Here is a 17,017-nt window from a genome sequence, read left to right on the forward strand (position 1 = left end):
AGTGTTTGTGTAAATGATGCGTGCATGGGGAGGGAGGGGTGAAGTGTCCTGGGTGTGTATTTGTGTTCGTTGTACCTGTGTACATGGTATGTATGCCGGAAAAGTGGTGCTGGGGGAAGTGTCTGGTGCATCAGTGTGTAATATCACATATTGTAAACCCAGCATTATTGGGCAATGTAATAATGAGCGTTTCCTACAGGGGCCAATAGGGACATTTTGAGGCAAGGCCATTAGAGATGTGGCCTTACAGTGTGGTCTTACAGGAGCAAATAATGGCATTTTGGGGAAAAGTCATCTTAAATGTGGGCCGACAGAGGCAAATGCTGGCACATTGTGGCAAAGCCTTCAAGGGTGTGCTCCTACAGGTACAGTATTAATAGTACTGGAATTCTGAGTCATAGCTATCATGGATGCCCTTCTACAGTGGCAGCTAGTGGCACGGTAGCCTTTTACCCTTCTGAGCTCGATTAATGAGTACCATCTTCGGTTGGGTGATCGTTATATGTTCATGTGCAGCGATTTGGCGAAAGTGCTATTTAAATAACAAATCATTCACATTATATGTTTGTACAGTGGCAACAACTGGCATGCTAGGGCAAATCCATCACACGTATATTCTCAAAGGGGCAGATAGTGCCCTCTTAGGGCAAATCAATTACAGGTACACTTACAGACGCAAATATACGCATGATGGGGCAAATAAGAATGGCATTATTGGGCAAATCCATCACATATGTTTTCTTACAGGGACACATATTGTCAGTGTTGGTGCAAACCAGTCACAGGTGCCTTCGGACAGGGGCACATTCTGGCACGTCAGGGAATTCCTTTGTGAGAGGGAGAGCAGACGGGGTGCTCCTGCTTTTGCCTTAAAACTGTTTTATCTATTTTAATGATTTAATTTACTCTTTGATGTTTTTATCTGCAAACTAGTTTATTTTCTTTGATATATTTTTTGTACCTTGTAAACCTTCTGTGCTATTCACGGATGAGGGAGCCTGGCCTCACATCTTTGGCTTACTGAGGCTCGCTCCTGGCACTTGCCCTCTTGTCCCTTCTTTATTTATCCATCCACGCATTGCTGCTCTGCAGTCTGTTCTTTAGCTCTATCTGAACCTGTCTCGGGATTGGATGGCGTCTGCTCTTCAGCTTCTTGCGGGCTGGGATAACTGGATTTCCTTCGTGAGAGGGACAGCAAATGCAGTGCTCCTGCTTTTGCTTTTAAATTGTTTTGCCTATTTTAATAATTAGATTTATTTTTCTCTGTTTTTATCTGTGAGCTATGTTTTGTTTTGCACCTTGTAGCACATTACTTGCACTCATTTTATTTTTCCTTTTACTCTGTTAGTTCATTTTGTTTATAAGGTTAAGTTGCTCAACCCATAGGAAGAGCACTTTTTGGGCGGCTTATAACATCGCCCCCTCGGACGAATCTTCATGAAACTTTACAGACAACGTATGTGACCCAGTCAGATTGATCCTGCAAAGTTCAGTGAGGCTTTATGCAGGGGGGGGGGGGCAAAGTTATAGAGGGGATCCCACAATATGTGGTGTTTCCCTTAGATGCAATGCAAAATGATGTTTGCTCACTCCTACAGCCCAAACCGCTGGACGGATTTTCACCAAATTTATGGCAGGAGTGGAGGTTTGGTCCCAAAGGCATGGTTTTGTACATTTGTTGTAAATCCGTCCAGTAATTGTTTTTTAAACGGCCAAAAAGTAGGTAGAAAAATTAGTGATTTCTGGATTCAGTCTGTGGACTCAATTCCTTGTTTGGTCCGTGGACGGGGCTCCGATTAGCCCAGAGGGCGACGTGACATCCGCAGACATCAGACGCGCCCACTGTTTGGATGATAAAAGCATGAGGTGCGTCATATTTTTGGGAAACGCCCCCCATGTTGGATTCACGGACAGCTGCAGTTGTCCATGAAACTGCATGACATTTTGGAATTTACTTCTAGACCTGATCCTGAATGGTTGTGCAAAGTGTGGTGCTGTTTTTTCAATCTTGAACAAAATTAGAGGAGGGTTCCAAAATATAGTAAACACTTATACATGTGGTGCCATTTGACAAATCTGCACAAATATTTGTAAAAAGATTTTAGATCTAGATATGAATTTTTGCAAAGTTTTGTGGGATTTTGTCAAGAGGGAGCAAAATTAGATGGGGTCTCAACATTTGCAGATGGCTGGATGGGGGATAACAGTTTGGAGTCCTCGTTATCCGCCTTTATTTCGCATGGGCCAATAATTTAGGCTGCCGGCCCGTTATCCCCGCTCCAGTCCCTGGAATGGGGGATAAACGCTACATTATTCCCATTAGAATAAACCAAAATGCTACTGGAAATGTTGGAAAATCTTATTGAGTCTATCTACTTTACTATTTTACTGAGATATGTAAAGTAGATGGAGTCTATAAGATTATTTTTTAGTTCTATTTTTTAACTGTGAAAAGTGGTTCCTAAATGAACCTTTTTTACATTTAATTTTGTATTTATTTTTCCAGGAGAGGTCAGAAAGTAAGGTGGGGAAATGAGGAAAGAGGCACTGAGCAGTAATATGAAGGGGCAGGTGGACAGGGAAAGATGTTTTGCATGTTTTGCCTATTCTCAAGCTTAGCCTGCGTCGCATCTAGATAGAAATGTGATTGTTAGCATATGCTACATTTTTATGGAATTTCAGAAAAGTGATTGTTAGCATATGCCACGCTTGGAAGGAATATCTCAAGTTTAGTCTGTGCCAAATCTAGACAGAAATGCGATTGCTATCATATGCCACACTTAGACGGAATTCTCAAGCTTAGCCCGCGTTGCATCTTGATAGAAATGTGATTGTTAGCAAATACCACACCTAGATGGAATCTCAGAAATGTGATTGTTAGCATATGTGATTCTTAGCAGGCACCACACTTAGAATTATGAACCTAGCTTGCGCGGCATCTAGATAGAAATGTGACTGTTAGCATGTACCGGACCTAGATGGAATCCCACAATTGCAAGGACAGCAATGCCAACCAACCAACTAACAATTCCATCCCTCTGCATACACCTCTCAAACTATAACCAAACACAACCACAAGCCTTAAACGCAGCAATCCGCACAAACTTCACAACAATGCAACAACAAAACAAACCACACATAGACTTGCACAACAGCACACGATGACTACGGACCATAAAACACCCCAAGCCCAGCCGACGGACCCACCGGGCTGAGGCTGCCAACAGTACATCACTGCTCTCTTGCACTTTTCCAGCCTATTCCCACTAACCCAAACCCTCCCCCCCCCTTTTTTTTCAGAGCCGCCAGAGCGCCAGGGGACCACTTCGGTGGTGATAGTGCGCGGTACAAATGTCCTTTAACATTAACATTAACATTAACATGTAAGGTAGGGGGCTGTGTTTCTCATGCTCCTTGATTACAGCTTCAAACTCACTTAGAAATTGTTCCCCCCCTCTATAGTGGTGTGTTGCAATATAAAGCGAGCATTGTTGTCTTCGAAAGATATGGATCAACAGCCTATTTTATCACTAGCAAGGTAGCTGGTGGGATTGTGTGTCCCACAGAAGTACTCTGTGTGGTTACAGTATTGGTTGAGGACGATGAGGTGGAGGAAGACAGCTTACTACTTGCTAAGAAAGAAACAACCTTTCTGAGAGCATTGCAGTGGTTGGATTTGGTGTAGCAGCACATAGAGGCGGTCCCATAGGAGTACTGTCCAGGTAGTCCGCCACTGAGTACACTCAGTGCATTTCACTTTGGTAGCATTAGCCTTTGGTACATTTCCAACTGTGATAATGAACTGACACACCCATGATTCTCTCTGGGTGTTAGAGGTAGGCACTGCCTCTACCTCATCCTCTTGGTCCTCGTCATTGCCTTTTGAAGTACTGTGCTTCTTTTATTGTGTAGGGTCTCCAGCTGGTGGTGGTAGAGGTTCTTGGGGAGGAGGGATGGCAACAGTTGTTGCCATTTCTAAGATAAATAGCAGTTTTACTAAAATTCTTCGAAGTATATGCTCTGTGCTAGATTGTTACTGGATAATGAGTAAGAATAGGTGTAAGAGTTGTGCAAGGGTACATTTTAAGCTTGAAATTTGCTAGCCAAGCAGAAAATGCAGTTCCGAACTGTCCGAGAAGCACAGAACCGATCGTGACATGAGGACTTGTTCGCAGACACGTCATCATGCCATGCTTGAGGTCATGTGACTCATGGGGGTGGTGCGAGTTATTGTTGCTTAGCTTACCATAACTGGCGAATTTCTGAGGATTTTATTTGGTTTTACTTCTAAGCATAATTTCTCTTTAACAACATTTTTAATTGAATTATACAGGTTTTTTATCATCGCAACTTAACCATAACATCCCTTTAACAATGTTTTTTCAGGGAATTTTATAGGTTTATATTCATGCAACTTAACCATAACAACCCTTTACCAACGTTTTTTCAGTGAATATTATATATTTTTTGTTCCTTGTAAACCTTTCACTCTATTCGCGAGTGAGGGTGCCTTGCCTCACATCTTTGGACTACCGGGGCACGCTCCTGGCATTTGCTCATTAGACCCTTCTTCATTTCATCCTTCCATGCATGGCTGCTTTGCAGTCATTTCTCTAGCTCTATCTGAGCCCGTCTCAGGATTGGACGGCACAGGCTCTTCAGCTCCTTGAGTTTGGACCCCTGCGATAACATGGGTAGGACTAATGGCAGACTTTGGCAAGTGCACAGCGGTCATGCGCAGCGGGCACGCACCAAGGTCTTGCCAAAGTCAAGCCCATCTGTTCCCATCAGGGTCGTGGCAGGGCTGTGTGCTATTTGGAATTCTGGTTATTACCATTCTTGGCTCTGGTAAGTCTGTATTGGCCTACTGTTATAGTAGAGAAACACTCTGTGCCCTTGTTCCTGAGGACACTACATGACCCCCTGTGTGTACTACCTTCCCCCTTCTGACACACGTCATGACACTATGTTTTTTGGTCTGCTTTGCAATGTGCGTTCTCTTGTGAAGCACCGGCTTGATATGTATGACGTGTTGTCATCACACCAGCCTGATTTTATCTGTGTATCAGACTTGGATGACTGAATTCTCCATCCCTTATGTGATTGAAGCACTCCCCCCAAACTATGGTATTTTACAAGTGGACCAGGGTGCATCCCACCCTGGTGACGGTCTAGTTTTCCTCTAAAAAAAAAAACTTCCAGTGTTCTACAATTGCATTGCCTCACTGTCTCAAGTCAGAACTTCTCTTGGTTTGTTATTCTAGCTCTCCTACTACTACCCATTACTTCCTCACTGTCTATCGCCGACCTGGCGGTGACACCTCTTTTCCTGAATGTTTTGCAGACCTAGTAGCTGGATTACAGTTGAAATATGCCTCACTTTGTATTTTAGGGGACTTTAATGTCTGGGCTGGTACAGCTTCAAACACCTCAGCAGCCAAACTCTTTCTGCTTTTGGACAACCTTTCAATGATTTAACATATTCACTGTCCCACAAATTCTCTGGGCCATACTGTTGACCTTATTTTTGCACCAGTTGGTATGATTGAAGTGCACATGGCACTTTCCCTGCCATGGTCAGACCACTTGTTTGTTTAATTTACCTTACTTGGCCTTGCCCCTCTTAGTAAGCCCCATCCCACTACACATGCTTGTTGCAACTGGAGACGGGTAGACCTGGAAAGGCTGCCTTTGCAAATTCATGACTGTTTATCTTTGATTAGTTCTACGGATCCCTTCACTGATCCTTTATCAGCTCTTCTTTTGACAGGGTAGCAGATGAGGTTGTACCGTTAAACATTCAGTTTAAATATCTTAGACGCTCTGCACCCTGGTATACTCCAGATCCATGGGTATCTAAACTTGCATATAAGCAGATGGAGCTGTCATGATTCCTGCCCCTCATGTCCCCTGCCCTCCAAGATGTCAGGCTGGAGCCAGGCCACGATCACCTACATGTCCCTCAAGGGCCTCACCATCCCTCCAAAGACCCACTTGGAGTCAGACTTGGTGCTTGTGGCACCAGACTCACTCAATCCCATAGGATAACATTGGGGATTGGACTTGTAGTGCATTGATGGGGACAAGATGAATGCCCCCACATATTTCGGTTCCCAGAACTGCATGTGCAGTCTAGTCTTTTGGGTGTGATTCAGCCCAGAGACACCTGGGATACCCAAAGACTATTTAAGCCACGCCCAGGCTGAGAAACATACTTTGTGTTTTCTGCACCTGCAGCGTGACACTCACCATGTTCGGATCGGTCTCCAGTAGGGCTGCATCTTTCTTCTGCGCTCAGCTCCTGCAAGAACAAGAACACCATTAGGAACAGCCTTACCTTGCGGCGCTTCTGCCCATCATTCATCGCTCCTTCTGTTCTGCGGGCATCTCCAGCGGTGTCATTCCCATCCCAGCACGCCGCTTCCTAAGGAAGAGGGAAAACAACAGAAAAAAGGCATTAGAAAGCATTCAGCAAATCTTCGCTTATTTTTTAAAGACTGTACCAGCTTCAAACGCTTACCTGAATCCCAGCCGCTCTGGGGGAACTCTGTCTCCGGAACTTCTCATCCATCTGCAAGAGGGAAAAGACACCCGAGGTTAGCGTGGAAACATCTAGAGGCGCCGCATACCACGCTTACTCACAGCATTTCTTCTTCATAACCGGCATCCACGCTGAAAAAAGTTGCGGCACCTAAAAGACACAGAAAAAGAACTCAGTTCAATACAAATACGAAAGGGTCGCATCGCACATCGCGCTCTCACTCACCTTCAGCGCTACTCATCTCAGCAGCACGTCGCCATCCCAGACGCCGGCCATCATCTAAGGAAGGAAAGGAACGAAGTTAGAGAACTGTTCCAAAGGCTCATTATACTTACATGTCGGACTCTTGCCAGTGAAGTAACCAGGCAGCAACGAGCCTGCATCAATCAACGCGCCCCTGCGCTGAAAGCAGGACGGAGAGCACACTTTCCAAGAAAACAAGGTGAGCGGTGGATCAAAGGGAGGGGTTGGACCCCGGGGAAGAAGGGGTTCAAGCACACAGAGACAATAGGGAGTTAAACTCTGCCAATCCTGTGTTTCAGGCCCAGTCTCCAGTCGAGTAGACCCCAGGGAAGGGGTCAGAACAGGCTGAGTGATGTCCCCGTGGATACCAGGTGAGCGTTACAGGAGCATGTTTGGTGCTCGACTTATTTGCCTGCTGACTGACTTTTGCTCAGTACTTTTTGTTGGATTACCATCACACCTTTAAGGCTGCCAAAACTGTCTACTACACTAAGCGCATTTCGTTGGAAGCAAATTAGTCTAAAGAACTATTTGTTGTGGTTAAGGTGTTTTATATGCTCTGCTTCTATTTCTCCTCAGGTCCTTGCCTCTTAAGATCTGTGTGACCCCATCTTGGACATTTTTGTTAAAAAAATCTCTCTTATCAGAACAAACATTCCAATCACTACAATTGAAGAGCAATAGCCTAGAATCTCTCATGTGTCTCCTACTCAGCTTGTTTCCTTTTCTTCTTTGGAGGAGGTATCAGAGGAGAGTGTCTTTGAGGTCATTTCTGGCCTCAAATCATGTTACCCTCTTGACCCTATTCCCCTTCATGTACTCAAGGAGATAAAGACTGAGCTTGCTCCTGTTATGACCCCGCAGTTAACTACTCTCTCCATGGTGGAGATGTTCTGATAGCCCTCCAGCAGGTTCTGATCTCTCCCCTCTTGCAAAAGGCTAACTCGGATCCTTCCGTCCTGGCCAATTTTCAACCTATTCCCCTCTTAACATTTCTTATGAAGGTTACGTTTCTTATGAAGGTTTTGCAGGCCATTGTCACTCCACAGCTGAGAGACTTTCTAGAGGAAAAATCGATTCTCTATAACTATCAATCAGGATTTCGTCCTTTGATGGGGACTGAGGGAGCTCTCGTTTCAGTTCTCAATGACATCTCTATGAATAGAGACCCGGGTGGGATGGCTCTCCTAATTATGCTCGACTTATCGGCTGCGTTCTTCACTATCGACCATCCTACTTTGTGTCTATGACTTAAGGACATTGGCATTACAGGAACAACCATCTTCAAATGGTTTGTTTGTTATCTCTAATCATTCACAATCTCTCTGCCTTCAACCATTTAGGTCACAGTCATCTACTCTGACCTGTGAGGTTCCCCAGACCTCTGCAGTTTCCCCTCTGTTATTAAACATATATGTTAGGCAAAACTGATTCTCTTCCATGCCTGTAGTTTGTACTCTTGTGCAGATGACACCCAACTCGTCTTAAGAGTGGATCAGAACTCAAAAGTTTCTGCTAGGCATCTGGGATCTTGCCTTACAGCAATAGGTAGCTGGATGACTGCATATTGGCTTAAACTAAATAGCAAGAATTCTAAAGTTATGATCATCAGCTCTCTGGCTCAGAGCCAGGCGTGCACTCCAGATTTCTGGCCTCCTGGTTTTGGGAACCTGCTAGTGCCAGTGGATTCAGTGAAAAATCTCAGTGTAACAATGTCTTCTACGGTATCGCCTGAATTACAGATAAGCGCTATCTGCAAAACTCACTTTTTGAAGCTCAAAATACTGAAAGAAGTGACTCTATTCCTACCAATGCATCTGTAGGGTCCAGTGATTGCTACTGCAATCTCCAGAGTACTCGACTATTGTAAGGCTGCTCTTCTTGCTCAGCCAAGATATCATACTCGTAGGCTGCAGATAATGCAGAATTCTGTGGCATGTCTTGTTATGGGTCTGCCGAAATGTTCACACTCCTCTGCCATCTTGGCTCTGCTTCATTGGCTGCCTGTCGAGAGCAGAACTAAACCTCTTTTCCATGTCTATGCCGGTTGGGAGATGGGAGGAGTGCTGGGACTGGAGCACAAACCTCTGGTCCAGCAGGTAAGTGGGGAGGGAGGGAGTATATGTGGAAGGGGTAGGGGCTATTTTGGGGGGCGAGGAGTAGCCGAGGCAACAGGGAGAGTCTCCCTGTTGCCTCGGCTACTCCTCGCCCCTGTTGCCCCCACACATTAAAAACAAAAACAAAAATGACTCCACCCGGGGAAGATCATTAGGTGGCTGAAACAGAGGGCAGAGAATGTGTATTTTTTCCCACTGATCCAGCCACCTGATTGGCTAAACTGGCTATCCCAGGTGCAAATACAATGTTCGACACTTTCTTTTTAAGAAGGCTAAGTTCGCTATCGAGAGCCAGATAGTGCAAGTTACACAGGCAGGTGTTTTTGCAAACATTTTTCACTGAAAAAAAACCATCAAAAAATATATTTCTGGGGAGTTCCCCGCCCAAATATTGTTTTCTTTTTTTTTTACTATGCCTGACCCCCAACCCTTTATATGCCCTTTCCCAACCCCAATTATTTTTTTGGTTGAAAATTCTATGTTAAAATAACCGGAAAAAAAGCCATTGATGAAAGAATGGTATAGGCTGAACGCATACGGTTTAACATTTGTATTTGCCTCAGTTGAATGGTCCCTGCTCCATACGCTGATGGCATCCTTAACACTTCAGACATTGCAATTCTGGAAAAGTGGCACACACAAAAACAATCTCCTCAGAGAGAGATATCCAGGACAAAATAACAAAAGGCTTGCCAGATCATCTTTTGCCTCTGAGGACAACTTGCAGTAAGTCCTCCCATGGCCAGGTTGTTCCTATGTTGCTGTATGTGCAGGCAGTGGTAAAATCCCCAGCCTCAATGTGATAAAAATGATTTGTGACCTGGAAGGTCTTCACCTCCTCCATATACTTTTGTAGTCCTATTGTGGGTTTCCTTGAGAGATATAATTGCAGAAAAATACTGGACTCAATCTTCTTTAAACATTACAAATAAAGTGTTTGCTTTACTGTTGCTTAATGTTGCCATCGGCAGCTTTGCAAATACTGAGGGGTGGATCCATATTTGGGAAATCCCTATTGGCTGAACTCATCTCTTGGATGTATCTAAACCAGGGTAATGACATCACCCCCTGCGTGGCTACAAACATTGTCCATTGCTTACCTATACGAAGCTAAAAAGGGTGAATTTCATAATTCTGCCCAACATGCAAGGGATTTTACACTGTTTCAACTTTTAATTTTTATAACATAAACAAATAAAGCATGACAGCAAGGGATCAAATATTCAGTAAAGGATTGCAGATTAACTCACAAATACGGTAACCAAAAGTGAACGGGCTAAAATTTTCTTCATATTGAAGTAAAGAGAGAAAAGAAAAAGGAAACAAGAAAAGGAGAAAAGGAAAAAATAAAGAGCCTCATAAAGAGAAAATAAGTCATATTAACTGATCAATTCATGAACAATCATAAAACATCCCTCAACAAGACTATTTTCATGGTTAACATATCAATGGCCTATACAGACACAAAGAACAGATCAATAAACCTTGCAAACAACCTTGAATTACGAAAGACCAGAACAGTATATGCTTTCAACTCAAACACATTAACCATCTGCATCAAGGAAGCTCCCCCATGTGTCCAAAAACGAATCAGTTTGTAAATAGCTCTTTCATAGGTGGAGACAGTGAGCAACTCCTCTACCCAATCGTCGATGCAAAAAGAGTCAGACGATTTCCAGGACCTCAAAATCATCTTTTTTGCAATGATACAAGCTCGAAGGAGTCATATTTTTTTGCTGAATTGAATATCCTCTACCAGAGATACATCCCCAAGCACCAAAAGAGATGCAGTCATTTGAACTGTACATCATAAGATCAAACCTAGTCTTTCACAAACCCCCACCCACAATGTTTTTGTTTTTTGACAGAACCAAATTAGATGACTGAGAGTTCCCCTTGCTTGTTTGCACTTCCAACATGGTTCGCTTTCCAGAAGGTGCCTCTTAAACATGCGTACCGGTGTCCAGTAAGACCTAAAAAGGAGTTTGGTTTGTGATGCTCTTAAGCCCCAGTCGCACATTACCACAGCACCGCAGCCAGCAACCCTGATCAATCACTTCACCCGGTTCTTCTGCCCAAACATTCACCAACTCTGGATCTCCCTTACAACATGCTTTCAGGATTCTGTACATAGTGGCAGCTGGATGAAATGCATGTTTGCAGGTTTCCAAAGCTGACTAAGCTGCACTCTGGGTCGCCAACTGTGATGGGTGCATACTCGCAGTGATGATGTTCTTCAACGTTCTGTATTGCGCATACGTGCAATCACTCATATTCAAAGTGAGGCACAACTGTGCAAATGGGATCCATTCATCACCTTCAACCACATCCTTAATGTACTTGATTCCCGCCAGAAACCATGCCGGCCAGAAAAGGACTTTCCTTTGTGATTTCAATGCAGGGTTGAGCCAGATCGATGCATCCGAGAATAAATATGGATTGGTTCCTGTGTGATTTGATATGTCGCACCAGCATTCCTTCATGAAAGCAGTCAGCATATTTTGCTCTTTGGAAGGTTTTGTTGTCAGTAAGGGCTTTGGCGCCAGTTGTGACACTGCTTTACTCTGCCTCATTATTTCAACCATTTGATCTCCATCCGTATCGATAACCTTGCACAGATGTCTAGTCATGAATGCCAGATCATAATCAGGAAAGTTAGGTAGATTAATACTGCCTTGTTTTTGAGGAAGCTGCATTTTCCACAACGCAGTTCTCGGGAGTTTGCCATCCCATCTGAACTTCTGCATGATCTTGTCGATCTCCTTAAAAAAATGCTTTGGCACCTTAATAGGAAGCATAGATAGGAGATAATTTACACGCTGAGCTAAGTTTATTTTAATTCAATTGATTTCCCCCACATGGATAGCCTCAAGAGTCCCCATCTATCTAAATGTGATTGAAGTTTCTGCATTATCGTTTCAAAGTTCATCCTCATTAATTTCACCACCTCTGGGCCATCCAGATACCCAAATACTTCATTCTTTCAGGATACCAAGTAAACCAGAATTGATTGTAGGTATATTGCAGGCACATGTTATTGATTAGGAGGATCTCGGATTAATCCCAATTCACCTTATAACCTGACACTGCAGAAAACCATTGAATATCTTGCATTAGATGAGGGATGCCAATTTCCGGATCACGTAAAGCCACTAGCAGGTCATCTGCGTAAAGCTAGATCTTGTTCTCATGATCCTCCCCTAATATTGCGCTGAGATTGTCATCAGATCGTAGTAGCACTGCCAGCGGTTCCATAGACAAGATGAATAATAGTGGGGAGAGTGGACACCCTTGTCTAAACAGGTAAACAGGAAGGCCCACTCAATACACTCAAAAACCTTATTGGCGTCCAGTGAGACCACAGCAGCAGCATTCATTTTTTATGCCCATGTTCAACTGCCAATAGCAGCCGTCTCATATTGTCTCCCACAGCTCTACCGGTTACAATGGCAACCTGATTTCCATGAATGAATGAAGGTATCACCGGTTCCAATCTCCCACAACCCCAGCACCTCTAAAAGCTATATCTAAGTAGGTATTGTCCCCTTTATATTCTAAACCCAAAGAAGTTCAGAGAAATAAAATAATGGTCACTCCTTAGCTAGGGCTATCAAGGTTTGTTTGCCCAAACCCTTACCAACCCCTAGCATTTCTTAAGGGACTTGGTTGACTTTATTTGTTAAATGGGTTACCTGGGCTAGTATGCTCTGATTTAGTAAAGGGAAGTTGTAACATGAGGACTGTGTGTGCACACCTGTTAGACATTCCCTCAGGCATCCACACTAACATCAGAACACAGCTAGCATTCCCACAATACCTCTCTCCTGTTCGCACACTACTCCCAGGTTACGAGACTCACGTGATTTGGTTGCCCCGCAGGACCGATTGCGCCGTACCAGGTGTAATGTTCGAACCCGGTTGCAGCCTTTCCTGCACTGGCAGTTACCATGGAGAGCACATGCCAGAAGGATCGGCAGAACGCTTCCGCATCGTGCAGCTGTCCGCTCACGTGAACCATGCCGGTGTCCGTCACATGATGACAGAGCGCGTCACGTGACTAACAAGCGCCCATTACAAAACGCTTGATGCGCAAAGCAGTCACCGCTTCTCAGCTGTCTTGAGGACCCTGTTTGGTGCTACTTTTGGACTTTGCTTTTGTTGGTTTACCTTGAATTCGGATTACTCGCCTGGATTCCCTCGGATTACCCTTTTGTCCTTCTGCTTGGAACTGCTTACTCGTCGCTGAACCTCGGACCGTCCTTCACTTGCATTTGGATTTACCCTTTGGAACTTTGTGTGTTTCCTCTACGTCCTTGTCTCTTGGGACTCACGCTAAGCATCCAGTCCTTGGCTCAGGTGGGCCGACCTGCTTTCACGTGCGACTCTGGTCCCTGTTGATCTGGGGGCTACCTTTCATCTGAGTCTCGAAGCTCCTGCACTTAGGTCTCCCATGTTTCCCTACCACCGGATAGGTAAGCTTTTCCAGACTTTGTGATTCGTGTTATACTGTCATTGCCTGGTACTTAACCTCGTTCTTTTTGCAGCAGCATCAGTGCTCTTGAGGTTCCGTGGATCCGGGAAGCGACATCTCCCACCTGTGGCCCCAAAGGTCGCACAAGGTGTTCTTCAGATTCCCCTGTGCGTCACTTGGGGACGGAGGTATCAACGGTCTACACGACACTCAAGTCAGAACAACACCTCCCTCAACCAGTGTACTCACTGTTGGTCATGGGGCATAACAGGGGTAACACAATCAATGACAAATGAAAACTCTATATCCTAGGTAAGAATGTTTGATATCCTTATAATACAGGAGACATGGACAGACAAGCAGCCAAGAAGCAACGTCTATCTAGGTTTTAATGGTAATGCAACTAAGTCCTGAAAGGGGAGAATTGAAGGTGGCCTACTAATTTGAGCTTCTATAGCCCTAAGCATGACAATGCTAGACCTAACAAAGCATTCCAGTATGATTCTAGCAATTAAGTGCTTGTACATGATTGTAACTGTTGTACATTTTTGTATTGCTACCTTTCGTGGGAGTGATTGGATGTCGTTTATTGAATTGCAATCCTTAAAAAAAATATTTAAATGATTTTTTGTTTTTAATAATTTTGATTGGGGGCTAATTCAATGCTAAGATGGGTAACTATGTTGAGTGTGATTCTTTTGCTGTTATACCAGGTCTTATTCGCACAATAACTCAGGAGAATCAGCTAGATGAAAGAAGGGATGCACATGGATTCTGGTTCTTTTCTTATCTTTTGGATACAGGGCTAAGATGCCTAAATTCCAGAACAATATTGGAAAACAGGGGCAAGACAATTTACTAAGGTACTACAAGAAGAAGCAGTAAGATATATTTTCTGATTCTTACTTACTTGTAGATAGGAAAGTAGTGACTCCTATGGAGAGTGATCATAATCCACGTACACTCAAATACACCCTTTATCGAGAAATCAAGTAATCAGGTCTCAATGTAACAAACGTAAACTAGTTAACGATAAGTGGGCAACAAAATGTGGTGTTTTGTTTGTTCTTGCCAACAGTTTGAGTGTAGGTGGAACAGTCTAAAGCCATCTATAGACCAGATGAGATTGCAGCTTCTTCAGGAACACAATTATTCTGAATTGCGTCAAAAACTCTTGTAACCGGTAGCAAATAAATCAAACAGTAACACCTATCCAAAGAAAGTCCCCTTGTCAGGTAAAATGATCTGATGAAGAATGTGAGGCTACCAATAATAGTCTTTTGGCAAAGACAAAAAAATGAGTCATCGCCCCAGGAAGTTGTATCAAGTGGTAGAAGGGACAATACAAGAGTGATTATGAAAGTTAAAAGGGCCAAGAAGGAACACATGTGGGAAACAAAAATAGAAGTGGTTGGACCAAAGACCTTCAAGCTTTTTGGAATTTGTATCCAGGGGTTGCAGAGAACCGGACTCAACTAAGGGCCTAACTATACGTATTTCTGATGCTTTATAGGTAAAACATATTAATATCCCGTACCCTGGGAGGAATACTCTGACCCTGTTAATGAATTTCTAAATGAGTACATGGCAACACCAATTGGTTTTAACATGGGGAAATAAAAAAGGCAATTGATGAATGGTGTGGCAAAAGCCCAGTACCAGACTACAGTGTGGTTCATATGCACACATTTTGTGAGCTGTGTTGGGCTGAGATTTTGTTGGGTCTGTTCAATGCAATTGGTAGGTCACATATCATCACATAATCCTGCGAATTGAGCATTCTTGTACCAGGTTAGGATGATGCAGTTCTGTTGGCCAGGACCTCAAAGTGTTGCAAATTGTGAATGCTTTTGGTTCTCTGAGACTTCTCTAGCCATTCCTAATAAGATCTTAAAAGATGAACATTCATGGAAGATGAACTGCATATGCCTTTAACTCTAATCTATAGATAATGGGATGCATCTTTAGTGACAATATCCTGTTGTGGGTGAGATCTAATCAACAAACATACAATGAAAAGTACTTAATTATGAGTTTTGACTCATTTATGTACATTTCTTTTTTTTCATTTCAGCTCAATATACAGACCATAAATGCCATTTGGTACCATGGAATGTGCAACACCTTCAATCAGCTCAAATGTTCCACCCAACGTCACTTTGCATTCGGGGACTTCTAGTTGGATTTTCTAACAGTGGGTTTTCATGCCTGATGGTGTCCCACATGTCCTGGGGCCACGTGGCAGGCATGAACAGACATCAGCATATTTTTTATTGTGCAATTTGCAGTTCTTTTCTTTTTTTTTATTTCAAGCCCATGTTGGAAATGTTTGACTTGCCTTACAAACAGACAAACATTGAGCAGTTGGTCAAGTAAACAGGAAGTGAGCCTGTATTTAGAAAACACGTGGGGAGCCTTACAGTAAGTAGATGAAAATGCTCCGCCTCTGCCTGCAAGAACTGAAACTTCACCTACATTTGAACACATAGAAAATCAGCGGTGCTTTAAGTTCTAAGATGACAAAAATGCCATTATTGTCCGTCCTCTCCAAAAATGAAAACACATTGCACAAATGAACAAGAGAAACAGAGAGTCACAGCCACTAGAACAAACACAGAGGGCCTCATTACGACCCTGGCGGTAAGGGGTTAACGCCAGCGTTAGCTGCGCCGACCCCTTACCGCCAACTACGAGGTCCCTTAGCGCCATGGCGCTTTTAACACCTGCTTTTAGCAGGTGTTAAAATCCATGGCGCTAAGGGACCATGGAGTTAATTACGCCACCGTAATTTACGGTGGCGTAATTAACGCCTTCCCCACTCCCATTATGCCCTATGGGGCAAAAATGGGAATGGGGAAGGGTAAATGGGGATTGGGGACTTACCGCCCCGCCGACCTCGGAATGGGGCGGTAAGTCCGCCAACCACCATGGCGTAAACGTAGTTTACGCCATGGTGGTAAAGTCACGGCCCAGGCGGTAACTTACCGCCTGGGTCGTAATGAGGCCCAGAGTACTGTTTGCGCTCTGCTGCGGAAGAGTACAGCCTACAAAAATGTTAAGAGAGCAGCTCTGCAGCAACACTATGCCACCAGATTCCCTGGCATAATTAGCATCTGTACAGCAAGCCTGACATTTCAGGCTTGAACAAAAAAACTCTGTGATAAGGCCCCTAACTACTTCTAATAACCCAATATATTAGATAGATAATTACGCTGGTATTTCTGTCTGAATTATTGTATTCCTACAGACATAAAATAATGACAGTAATAATAATGTCAACTGGTATGAAAAGAATGTTGAAATCTGGTCGTTAGGAAAACAGGCTGGACAAAACATTGCACAGTAATTAGCCCTGATACTGCATGCAATGTGTGTTTCTTGAGATTGGCATCACTCAATAATAATGGATTAATTTGCACATCAAAAAGAACATTAGTTTATTTATTGCATTTAATAACCCTCTTCTGTCTCCCATGACTCAGTAATTAAGTTAATGTACAACATACATTTTAAAATATAGCATGTTTTTTTTTTATTATTAACCACTCCACTGATTAACTTTTATAAGCTTAATGAAATAGAAACAACAAGTAATAAATCATGCAGTGTCAAGTCCGCTTTACCTCTTAACAATGCACAAATGGA

Source organism: Ambystoma mexicanum, chromosome 7q, assembly GCF_040938575.1.
Source record: "Ambystoma mexicanum isolate Mex_15411 chromosome 7q, UKY_AmexF1_1, whole genome shotgun sequence".
NCBI lineage: Eukaryota > Metazoa > Chordata > Amphibia > Caudata > Ambystomatidae > Ambystoma > Ambystoma mexicanum.